General features: G+C 36.4%; 1 pseudogene; it reads left to right on the top strand.

The window, feature by feature from the left end:
- LOC113049100 (misshapen-like kinase 1) overlaps positions 1 to 13677 on the top strand; it is a 37213-nt pseudogene that overhangs the window by 3425 nt on the left and 20111 nt on the right.

Genomic DNA, 13677 nt, shown 5'->3' with positions numbered 1-13677 from the left:
CTATAGCCAGAACTGCACACAACCGAGATGGTTTGTAGTTTCCTTGTATTGTTTTTGAACTTGAGATCAACCTGCTCACCTGTGGTTATCTCGGTTTCCGTTCTTGTAAGGATCACTTTTAAATAACATTAGGCTTGCCAGATCATCAAACTTGGCATAGAAGTAGGTGAAGTTATTTGCTAGTGCCTGACTTTTGTAAAATCATATTTAAATTTCTATTACATAATCATAACAACAGCCATTTGATGGTTGGGTTGCTTATGTAAATGAGACATGAGTGCTAATGACATCATAACAGAAACCAAAATATTAAATAGTAATGATCTAAGCTATTGGGTAAACACAAAGTAATGAATATGCATGGCTAGAAAAACCTGACAGATTTAACAGAAGCTTGTCATTGGCTGATGAATTGAATGAACTGATGAACTGTAAAACCAGCTGTCGAATAAAGCAGCTAAGAAAACTTGTGCATAAAGCCAGATGTTTGCTTCTGCATTGGCAAGGAGCAAATCTTTCTTAATGTTTATTGGTTTCTGCATTCATGAGGTTGCAGGTTAATGATGTAACTTGATCTAGTAATGCTTAAATATTGATAACCGTATACTGGATCTGATGGGCATTATCCCTGGTCAGATAGCTGTATGCTGTTCAGAATGTTTCACCAACTGTTTTCATTTTCCAACCTTAATTTGTTTTTTTGAGGGTATTTTAAGTATGTGGCAGATAGTACTGTAAGAACTCTAGCTGTGTTCGCTTAGTTGCACATCCATGAAAGAACTAATTCAGTTGCATAATCAAATAATGATGTTGGATGTTTAACATGCATCATACTTTACTATTTTACAGTTACAGCTTGTATTCAAATGTTTTTTTTTGTAGACCTTTTTTTTTTTCATATGGGTTTTTCAGTGAACACTGACACATATTGGCATATATTTTCCATTGCTATGCTGCAGTGTATGTTCTGTCCTGTCACTCATCACACTTTTACGGACATACACTGACTCGTATTTATCTTGTATTTTTCATTTTAAATTCTGTCGTTTCACAGTCTTTGAAAAGCCAGAGGCAACCTTTTCATCACCCTTCCTTCCCACTCTCGTGCCTTTCTCAGTTTGTCCTCCTTTATTCTCCAGGGAAAGCCTTATTATCTGTTTATCATCTTATTCATTAGCTCATTTGTTCATTTCACTGCTACTTCACTGTCTCCCTGAGACAGATTCTCTCTAGAGTATAGACTAATTTCCTTTGATGATCATTGTAAACTCATATTGAATATTATTAGGGGAATAAAATATATATTCTGGATATGACATTTTATTTGGTTTTATAACCTCTTTTTTTTTTTTTTTTTTATACTGTTTGTGTTTGTTCTCATTTCCATTCGGCCTCTTACTGATGTTTCACATAAGTGCGTGTTGCTCACTTACAGCTCGCCACTCCTGATCTCTTTAAGAGAGAAGGAGAGGAAGACATAAAAAAGGGAGATGAAGAGAGAGTGAGAGAAAAAAATTGCAGTCGATGAAGGCAGATGAGAGCAAGATGATCGTGGTGTGTAAATGTGTGTGAGAGCTATGAAGAACGTAAGCCTTGTCCACCCACAGAGCTGTACCGAGGCCATATTGAATCACACTGTGTGTGTGTGTGTGTGTGTGTGTGTATGTGCTGTGCTGGCTGTTTTTAACCCTCTACTCATTCTAGTTTTTGGCTGCGCTCTCCAGCTGAAGCCTCACATAAGAGGTACATAAAGCTGCTAGAGAGTTTCGTAATGGTTCTTAATACACGACACAGCATAATACAGCATAAATCCCCTTTTTAAAGCCATGGGTTTGTTAAAACATGACGCAATGTCTTGTTCTCAATGGCTGAGCAGGTAATGGTTTTGTCATTGCCATCCTGAGCCATTTGTGAAAGAGAGAAAAATAGTCTCTAAAATAAGCTTGATTGAAGACATTAAATATTTCCTTTCTTGATCACTGTGCACCTTAAATAATGTCATTTCCATATTTTTCACTGAGAAAGAACAGCGTGTGAATTTCTTACTGACAAAACCCATCGACGTTTCCATCGAAGTTAGCTTTATTTCATGTCTGGTAGCATTCTGAAATTTCCAACCACAATTTATTAATCCTCAAGCATTGCCACACGGGACAATATAACTCAAATTAGCATAATGTATTTTGTATTTTATTTTTTTTTAGCTCAGTCTAGGTTTTATTTTTTCTTTGACCTTGACATTTTTATTCATTTCATCATCGCTAATACCTGACCCCTTTCTTTCAGTTGACTTTAAGCTTGTGTTCAAATCACTGTCCTACTTTTTATTTTCTTTCTCCGTAACCCTTTTCACTTATATTCACAATAGAAAAAGACATGATCTGTCACTACTTCATCATGAATTGATTGAATGATTCTGATTCCTCTTAAATATTCTGGTTACCTAATGGAACTTGAACAGTTCTGTTAATGTATTTCAAGAATAAATATTGGGGAAAAATACATTCAATTTTTTATTTAAAAAAGTTTAATGGCACGTACTATTGAAGGTAACTCTAGCGTCTCCTTGTTATTGCCAGACCAATTCAATAAGTACACATCAGGTATGTTTAGGCTGCTTTTTGACAGTAAGTTTTTTCAAGAGGTGGCATCAGCTTTTAAAATATGTTTCTGGTCTAAGCCTCAAGGTTTTTATTTTTATTTTATTTTTTGGCATTCGACAGCTATTGCAGACTAAATCCAAATCATCTTCACTTTGGAGGTTGTGCATGACTGAATGATTTTACCTTTCTAAAAATGGTCTTTTTCTTCCAGGACCCAGCAGGAATCTTCGAGCTGGTGGAGGTCGTGGGCAACGGCACCTACGGACAAGTGTACAAGGTGAGACTGATGCAGGGCGAGAGGAAGAGTAACAGTAGTGTTTTGTTGGGAGTAAATGTTATCCTATTGTTACTCGGCAATAATAGATGGCTCCTCAAACGATAAATAAAACTCCCATTTATGCGCTTAGAAGCATCGAGTTATGAGCGATGAAGGGTTCAGTGGGAGATGGATTAGAGATGCTGCTGTTGGTACATCAGTAACAGAGGACAGAAGTGGTTTAAAGCAGTTGTGTGCTTGTGTACTTGAGCGCATGTGTGAGAATGTCATTGCACTCTCAGCGTGGTGCAATAACACACAGAGTAACTCTGATCACTGCAGCTGTGCTCAGACCTGTCAATACTCACGTTGAGATGAGGGGAGGAAGCTGACAGAGAAAAGTGAATGAAGTACAGACTGAATGCAGACGAATTTTGACTCTTTTTCATAGCTAAATTGTGTCATTTCCTCACCGCTAGTGCAACCAAACAGAACTGGAAACATAATGCTGCTTTCAAACAGATTTCCCCCAAAACTGTTCATTTTTTATTTGTCTGTTAAACCGATTTCCCTGCTCCAAACGCACTTCATTGGTTGAACCATTGGTTGATTATTCTTCAAATGACTTGCATATAGTCTGCATATTGAGCTGGGAATGGTATATCAAAAATACATGCTTTTAAGAAACACGTATTTATTCTTACAGGCCCATGTAGTGATTTTAACCCTATAGACCTCTGCAATTATTGCAATGTATGAGCCTTCTTTAAAAGTGTGTAGCGTGTAATTTATACTTCAGGCTGTATTGTTTGTAAAATGTGTTGTTTATGGTCTGTAGTGAGGCTATAGTTTATGTACTGTGTATAATGAGTGCGGTGTATTAGTAGTTCATGGTTAGTGGTGAGATAGTGAAGTAGTCTGTCCATCTTAGATTTAGTGTAGTTTTAAATATGTAGTTTATAGACTAGTGTTCTAGTGACCGTACAGTGTGACATTTCTTAAAGTGCTGTTTTACTACAGTAGTTTTGAATGATTCATTAATATAGTGTTAAATATACATAATTACATTTATTTGAACTTTTATCTGATGAAGTTTTTGGAAGTAATGTTCAAATGCTTGGGGCCTGTCAAATATCTTAATATTTTGGGAATATGTTTGTTAACCAAGTTTATTTGACCAAAAATACAGTAATCTTTTTAAATACTATTACAGTGTTTTTTTTTTTGTCGTAAATTTCTGTTTTATATTTCAAAATTTGTTATCACACAGTCTTTGGAAATCATAAAATGCTAACTTGGTGTTATCATCGAAAACAGTTGCTGCTTAAGATTTTTGTGGAAAACTTTACTGAAAATCTTTTTTTTTCTTTGATTAGAAACTGTATTTATTTGAAATAGCAATATTTTATAACATTATAAATCTTTAGTGTCACTTTGAATCAATACAATGCCTCCTTGCTAAATAGAAATATTAATAACAAAAAAACATCCATACTGCCCACATCTTGTGAACTGCAGTGAATATTCATAGATTTTCTTCTTTCTTCTGTGCCTCACTGCCTCATATTATCCTAAATTAAGTATGCCATATTGTAGGATGATTATGGTGTATAAACAAATTAAGTGTGTAAATGATTCATTTCTGTGCTACTTGCTAATTAAATTCTTTCTGGCCCAGGGTCGTCATGTTAAGACTGGTCAGCTGGCAGCCATAAAGGTCATGGATGTGACTGAGGAAGAGGAGGAGGAAATCAAAGCTGAGATTAACATGCTGAAGAAGTACAGTCACCATAGGAACATCGCCACCTACTATGGAGCCTTTCGTGAAGAAGAGCCCGCCTGGACATGACGACCAGCTCTGGGTCTGTGCTTCCTCAAACCTGATCACCATCATAACCTGTGATTTCTGACCTGCTAGAAAGTCCTGCCTCCATCAAGACACAGTGATAAATTATAGCTGTACTCTGTCATTAGTGGAGGTGGACCTTGTTGATCTGGGGAAAAAATAGCCTGTATCAAGTTGTAGTTTCATGTAAATTGAGTTTGTTTTTGTTTAGTTGGTGATGGAGTTTTGCGGTGCTGGCTCAGTAACAGACTTGGTGAAGAACACGAAGGGCAGCTCCCTGAAAGAAGACTGGATTGCTTACATCTGCAGAGAAATACTGAGAGTAAGACTAACTAATTTACCATGAAATCAAAATTGACATTTCTTCTTTTCTTTTCCTTTTTTTTTTTTTTTTAAATATATATTCCAGTGCTTATTATAAATGATTTATGTTTGCTTGTTTTTTTTATTTATTCATATTCCCTCATAATCTTAAATCAAAAATAATAACTTGCCCTTATACCGACATCTTCTCTGTTGACATGCTCTGGTTCAAGTGGGGGACAATAATCCTTCCTGTCAGCAACCTGTATATGTCACAAAATAGTAAAGAATATGATAGGGCTGAATGATTTGGGGGAAAAAATCTTGTGATTATTCTGATTAAATTATTGCCAGTGACTGAATAAAAAGAATATAGAAACACTTTAAGGCATGGCATATGAAAACAGTAAAAACAACGTGACAGTATGGTTTACCTGTGTTCAAGTCATCTTGGGTATTTCCATAGTTATAAATAGTAAATGAATACCGTTTTTTTTTTTTTTTTTCGGACTAAAAGTCGCACCTGAGAATAAGTCGCATCAGTCCAAAAATACGCCATGATCAGGAAAAAAAACAGATATAAGTCACACTGGACTATAAGTCGCAATTATCTAGAACCAAGAACCGAGAGAAAACATTACCGTCTACAGCCACGAGAGGGCTGCTCAGTGCTCCTGTAGCCTACACTGAAGACATAGAGCGCCCTCTCGCGGCTGTAGACGGTAATGTTTTCTCTTGGTTCATTTCTCTTGGTACATTTCTCATGGTTCATGTCAAATTAATTTTGATAAATAAGTCGCACCTGACTATAAGTCGCAGGTCCAGCCAAACTATGAAAAAAAGTGTGACTTATAGGCCAGAAAATACGTTAATCTAATATTAGTTTACAAAGCCTTTATTACAGTTACTGCCTCATAGTGTGATAAGAAAGCAACATCACATCATAAATTGAATTTGTTTCATGCCAGCTTTAAAAATATACTTTACATATCTGACACATGACTGCAGCCTTACTTGAGTTGATCTTTTAGTTTCATGTAATTACAAGTTATGTTGCACAGCCAGTAAACACTGTCTCTCTGCTCCTAAGGGTCTGTCTCACCTCCATGCTCATAAAGTCATCCACAGAGACATCAAGGGACAGAATGTACTGCTTACAGAGAACGCAGAGGTTAAACTCGGTGAGTGAGATATTTGCTTGTCACACTAAGAAAAACAGAGTCTGTCATAAACTTAGTTTTTGGTCAGGACTGTCTGATGTGGTGATATTTGATTTGCATAGCTCTGTTTTGTGTGTTTGAGTGTGTGTGTGTGGGGGGGGGCGGGGGCATGTTTTTGTGACATATCAGGACACAACTCTGTATAATGACACGGGTATGACACAGGAATTACATGGAGAGGGTGACTTATGAGGACATAACCCATGTCCCCATTTTTCAAAATGCTTATACGTTTTTTTGAGAAAGTAAAAATGCAAGTAAAAAAAGTTTCCTGTGAGAGTTAGGTGTAGGGTTGGTGTGGTGTGGGGCCATAGAATATACAGTTTGTACAGTATAAAAACCATTATACCTAATATGGGATGTCCCCACGTGTGTGTGTGTGTGTGTGTGTGTGTGTGTATTGTCTAGCCTATATCCTTTCTGATTAGAGAACATCATCTTTTAACAACTAGAGCAAAGCACTGAAGCATATTAAAATAGGCCTGACACTATGACAAAAATATCTTCACACCACAACCTGAGGGAGAGTGTGGCGGAAGTGGAAGAGTGAGTCTGCGTGAATGAGAGGAAAGCAATTAGCATAGATGAATATAAACATTTGGCCTGCGCAACAGGTTTCATTTGACTGTTTGTTAGCACGAAGTGTCCTGAAATATTACAGACTCTTGATTGCTTCCTCTTTTCTCTTTCTCTCTGCAGTGGACTTTGGGGTGAGCGCACAGCTGGATCGTACAGTCGGTAGAAGAAACACTTTTATTGGCACTCCATACTGGATGGCCCCAGAAGTCATTGCCTGTGATGAGAATCCCGACTCCACCTATGATTATAGGGTAAAATGAGCTTCTAACTGTTGATGTACCCCACTGTTCAAAAGTTCTAAACTTTTGAATGGTTGTGTACACCTGTGTGTGGGTCAATAAGCATTGTCAATTTTAATATAATGACATTTAAACTAGGCCTACTTTTAATCGCTATAAAAACCTTTTTAAATGTGATATTTAGCTTGGTCACTGTTTAGTGAAGTGATACTCAGTACGAAACTTTTTTTATTTTTCTCTCTGCTTGGTTTGAACGCGTGCCATCACTTGGTTTCAATGAGTGCAGAGGAGGAAATGGTTCCTCTGTATTGCTATTTAGTGGAAACATTCTTTTGTTTTCCACTTTTAAGCTCATGATATGCATTAATGTTAATACAAAATAAACAGTGCAATGATTTGTGTCAACATTATTCACTTTTTAAAACTGATTCTTTATTTTTATTTGATACAAAATTGCAATTCCTCTATTGATTGCATGTGTTTGTGTGTTTATTTACTTATTTTTAAATCACATCAGGTGTACAATAGCATATTTCTTTTTTGTTGTTGTTTTACAATAGAGTGATATCTGGTCTCTGGGAATCACCGCTATAGAGATGGCTGAAGGAGCACCTCGTAAGTACACTGTGTTTACTGATGCAGCCTCACATTACAGTGTGGATCCTGGCCTTTTTATGCATAAGAACATATACCTTATGTATATACTTTATATTAGTCCCTCATACCAGCTGCATTATACTTACACTGAAGTCATAATTACAGCTCCTGTTTTAAATGAATAATCAAAAAAGTGTTGAATTAATGCGTTTGCCCTCCACCGTTACTGCTATTACCGTACTAAAAAGGAGATCTGAGGTGGAGGTCGATCTGTGCTCAATTGTCATAACTTATGCAGCACAACACTTAGTCATATTTTCTCTCTCACACACACACACAGTCACTCGCTCACACGGACAGCGTGTAGCAGCGACCCAGTCACCGTTCCTCTTGCGTTCATGAATTGTTGTCACCTCGAGTCAGTTAGTCTAATAATTGGACACATGGGTGAAAGAGTCTTTTATCAGCGTGTTTGATTGCTCTGCTCTTTCCTTCAGCATTGTGTGACATGCATCCCATGCGAGCTTTGTTCCTTATCCCACGGAACCCACCTCCTAAACTGAAGTCCAAGAAATGGTGAGGACACACCATCTCAGCCGTTATTTTAAGATCAAGCTATATTTTCCTTCTTCTTTCCCTCCCCTTTTCCCCTTGTCTATATATACAGGCACTGCATACTTATGATCACTGCAATCCATATAGCTTCTCATATGTGGTTTCCTTGTTTAATAATGTTTCTCAGACAGGAGTTGCAGTGTTTTGCTCTTACACCCATCTACATTTCTACAGATATAGCGTGCTTTGTATGACAAAGAAATGCTTTCTCTTTCTTCCTTAATTTCATCTGGGTTTTTTTTCTTCTGTTGGCTAGTTGTCATATATTGGCATGCTGTGATTTAGTTTTTGGGTTGGAGTTATTTTAGTCCTTCTGGTCCGAGCCCTGCCCTTGAACAGCTGGCTATAAGAAGTAGAGATGGAGCATATTTTGAGCTGGGATTTAAAGGCAGCCATGTTTCAGTTTACTGCATTGTCTTGCTAGCAAAGATGTGTAACACTCTGCTTCCTGACAGTTTCTTTTTTTTATATTGAAAGTTATATAATCAAGGATGAGTTTTCCTATTTTAAAATGTTTCAATCTATGTCAGGAAGAAATCTATTTTGCACTTCTAAAAAGTAGATTTTTTAAAAATAAATTAATGCTTTTATTCAGCAAAGAGTGCATTAAATAGAAAGTGACAGTAACATTTATAAAGTTTCAAATAAATGTTGTTCTTTTGAACTGTTTTCAAAAAAGTTAACCAACATCGTTTTTTATCATTGACAATAAAAAGAGATGTCTCAAACACAAAACCACCATATGTGACCCTGAAGACTGGAATAATTGCTGTTGAAAATTCATCTTTGCCATCACATATTTTCAAATATAAAACCATTATTTAAAATTTTTATAATATTTCACATTATTTCTGTTTAAGAGCATAAGAAACTTCTTTCAAAAGCATAAAAAAATCCCAAAACAAAAATGTGTTTTTTTGCAAAACGAACAAGTTACTTTTCTATTTACAAAATGTTTTACATTTTACAGTATTACTATATAACTGTTGCATATAGTGTAAAGTATTGGTTATTTTCAGCTCCTTCTAACGGCATCTTCCAAGAATGTCACAACGTATTTGCCCATTTTCAACACCATTTCATCTGTTAGCCATCTGAGTATTCCCTTGTGATTGGTGACCTAGAATTCACAGCAACAAGAATTCTATATATAACAGAAAACCCTGTGTTTTCATCGCATAAAAATACATTTATTTTGTCAACGAGTGATGTAGTGTCAATGCAGCACTTATCCGATAGATCAAGTAGCTGTACCACCAACTGGCCTGAAAAGCTTTCGCACTGTAGGACATTCCCTATTTTCCTGCTAATACATTCATATCTTTACTGTCTCTTTCAGGTCGAAGAAGTTCATTGACTTCATCGAGGGCTGTCTTGTGAAGTCCTATCCGAGTCGTCCATCCACAGAACAGCTGCTGAAGCACTCGTTCATCAGAGACCAGCCAACTGAGAGACAAGTCCGCATCCAGCTCAAAGATCACATTGACCGCACTCGCAAGAAACGCGGTGAAAAAGGTATGTGTATGTGTGTTGTTGCATGTCTTCACAAATAATTATAGACAAGAACAGTAGAGCTTTGTCAATCCCAGAAACTTTTCTGTTCCACATTTTCTGCTCCAAGTGTTTAATAATGAATCCAGTTTTTGAATTAGTTTTGTTTTAAGAGTCAGGATAGATGCGGGGGCTCTTCTGGGACTTTAGATTATGTATCCATCCATTTGCACGCTGGAGCTCTGTGGTGGAAAAGAATGTTTAATAAAGTTTGTTTACTTGCCTTTGTGCAGTGAGGTCACTAAAACTCCCATCCAATCAGAGGTCGTCTTTGACTTGGCCCACAAAAGTGGTACTTGCCCATAACTCCCGTAGCGTAGAGCAAGTCGTGAGATCTGTGGTCAGTAGTGTAATCAAATATTACTCTTGTGCTTGAATTATGTTTCTTTTTGGATATGAAGAACAAGGAAGAGCTAAGAATGGAAGCATCAAGCCAGCAGCCTTCAGCAGTGTTATTAGAGCACATACAGTGTCAGTTAAGAAAGAGTGCAGATGATTTAGAATCTAAAAGTGCTGCAGTCTGCATAAACTGTGTTTAGCCATATTATATTAATGCCTAAAGCCTTTCTTGTTATTGTCCTGCCCTCCTCTCCTTCTTTCATTCTCTCTCTTTCTCATTTTGTCTTGATTCCTCTCAGAGGAGACCGAGTACGAGTACAGCGGTAGTGATGAAGAGGATGAGAACAGAGGAGATGAGAGAGAATCCAGGTAACCAGAAACCTTTTGTAAAAAATGTACCTGTTAGTTAAATGATGAGATTTGATTATACTAGGAGATAATTGACTTGCAACTTGACTTAAAACTACTGAATAACTGATCTGAGACTTGACTGCTAGAAAATTAACCTGTTAAACTATTATACTTGATTATACTATAAGATAACTGACTTGAGATTTGACAAACTAGTAGATGACTCATTTGAGACTCTAATTGAACTAGTACATGACCTAATAGAGACTTTGCTTCAATGAAATTATCTTTTAATAAAAATAAAAAAAAAGTGTGAGAAAAGATTTGCGACTTGAGTTGGACTTGTCTGTACATGTCTGAATGAGTCAAGAATAGGTAAGCTTTTGTTTGTTTGAGGCGGGACTTTCCTTTTTGTCAAAACACGACTATTAATCTGCTATTTTCAAGTGATTTGTTAATTTTGTAATTGTGGGTAGAAGTTACTCTTTCACTTTGAATGAAATTGTTTAGGACACTATTTTATCTGTGTAGATCATTGCTGTTAATAGTGCTCATCGTCTGTTGATTGTCATTAACTGAATTTTACTGTACATTTCTGCCATGTCTCCATGAATTTGACATAGTCAGCACTGATAAGCTACTACTAAATATATTGTAGAAACTTAATTTTCTGTAAAGCTGCTTTGCAACTATTTGTTTCGTGAAAAGCACTATACAAATAAATTAAATTGAATCGATGGTCCCTCTGTATTACTCAACATGGATCAATCCTTTAATGCACATGAGTGCATGACACTGATGTACCTGAGAAAGAAATGAACGTACTGCACAGTCCTTCCTCAAAACCACAGAACTTTGTCTTCACTGTCCGACCTCTACTATGAACTATGTTTATATCTGCTAACTCTTCTTGAATTCTGTTTATTTCTGTCTGAAGCTCTATTTTGAATGTTCCTGGTGAGTCGACGTTGCGGAGGGATTTCCTGCGGCTGCAGCAGGAGAATAAGGAGCGCTCAGAGGCCTTAAAGAGACAGCAGGCGCAGCTCGCCGCTCAGCGCAGAGACCCTGAGGAGCACAAACGCCAGCTGCTGCATGACCGGCAGAAGCGGATAGAGGAGCAGAAAGAACAGCGGCGTCGCTTGGAGGAGGTATGCGTCATACACGTGCACAATAAAGTTACTGAACATGATCTCTTTTCTAACAGGAATTAATAAGGTGAAGAGTGCCAATCATGTAAGGGGTCGGTATATACATAATGGCCAATTTATTTGTATTTTTTTGTAAAGATTATTGTGATAGTTAACCAGAAATTATGCACACTTCCTTTCTTTCATCAAGTCTTTCATTATAATGTAAATAAATCAATGACAAGGACTGTCGATCTCCTAAATGATTTAAATCTTGATCAGTTCATCACTCATATGACTTTTGAAGACTTTGAACAAGTTTGAACCACTTTAATAATACTTATATGGTGTTTGCAACCTCTCCCAGTCTTTATTTGATCTTTCATAATGTTTAAAAAATGAGTGGCCAGTGTATTCTTGAAAGGTGTTACAGTTACTGAAGGACATGAGGATGAGGAAATAATGGCACAGTTTTCATTGTTTGGTGATCTAATCAGTGAGGTATTGTAGATTTTATTTCCAGTCCTAGAACATTCCATGATGTATAAAAAAAAAAAAAAAAACCTGCATACTTCAGAGCATTAAGAATGAACAGAGGGAAGTTTTTGTGGAATAGTGTGATTTACATATTAGGGATGTTCATTTCAGTAATTTCTTTTCTAACCGACAACTGACACTCATTAACCGATTATTAACCATTAACTGAAAAGATTATTTTAAATTAGAAATGAATTAATTAGAAAGTATAAGTGTCTGTGACCCGTTAAAAATACTAACATTTGTTTCCCGTGGATTCATTTTACAAAAAGCAGCAAACAACAGAGAAGGGGGAAAAACATAATAAAGCTATATAGCGAATAAATAGGCCTATATGAGAAATATAAATTTTTTTCTTGAATAATAAATTATGAGAATGAACGAAAAATGCAGTTTCTGTAAATATTGTGCTGCGCGAAAGGAAACCAGACGGCAGAAAACGGCATCCTATTTTTCTTTGGGCTTATTTTAAGCACAAAGATTTGTTTTTATTGTGAATGTACACAAATAAAGGCAAACCGTTTACAATTCTGATTATGTTTATGACTAAATGGAGAAGTTGATTCCACTGTTAGAAGGAAAAGCTCAAGTGATTGCACGTGCTGCATACGCGCTCACAGTTAAGCTTGACAATGCAAAAAATGCATTATTGCAATGCGAATGAAGTAGGCTATAATAAATAATTTGGCATTCAAATAGGCGTACATCCCAAATATGGAAACATTTGATTTTGTGTTGAATGAGAGACCCAGTGTTGGTTTCAGTTTCGTTTTAGCCTAAATTAATGTTTATGTTGCTGTAACTTCTTATGGTGTTTTTTAAATAGGCTACTGTTAATTGTAATGATTTGTTGTGGAGTGCGGGGAACTAAAATGGCATAACTATGTTTACAGTATAACAATGTTTGTTAACATTTTGAGTCAGCATTAGGCCCAGTTCTGAATGAAATAATAAAATGTGACTTATTAATAGGCTACGTGACGTGTTTTTTTGTCTTAAAAAAAACAACAAATTTTTTTATACGTGTAGCGTATATTTACCATGCAGCAAACCTTTTTAAATATTTTGATAAATAATTGAAAATAAATAAATGACATTTTAAACCATTTAACTGATTGTATTAATTGGTCAATATTCTTAACGGTCAGTTAGTGGTTAACCAGAAAAAATAACTACCCTAATACATATAGGTAGATTTGAGAGAGACTAAATGAGTGAGAACTATTGTGCCAAGTCAAACTTTTAATTGAATTAGTTTCGAGTGGTCATTGTCACTGAAAGGACACAATGGCTGATTAGCACTGCATTAGCTGAGTGAGACATGGGGTGATGAATAGGCCACAGCACAAAGGAGTGTGTATTTGTTATGTACTAAGCATCATAAGCCATTATATTCATGTCTGCCTTTTATTACTCTAAGAGAGATTTTCAAAGTCAAGCCCCTTACAGCTAAGCTAATTAAATCAAGTCCATGTGGGACCAAGACATGTTTGCGGGGGGCTACAGAATACAGC

The sequence above is a fragment of the Carassius auratus genome, chromosome 30, assembly GCF_003368295.1.
Source record: "Carassius auratus strain Wakin chromosome 30, ASM336829v1, whole genome shotgun sequence".
Lineage (NCBI taxonomy): Eukaryota > Metazoa > Chordata > Actinopteri > Cypriniformes > Cyprinidae > Carassius > Carassius auratus.
This window is presented reverse-complemented; position numbering and strand designations above follow the sequence as displayed.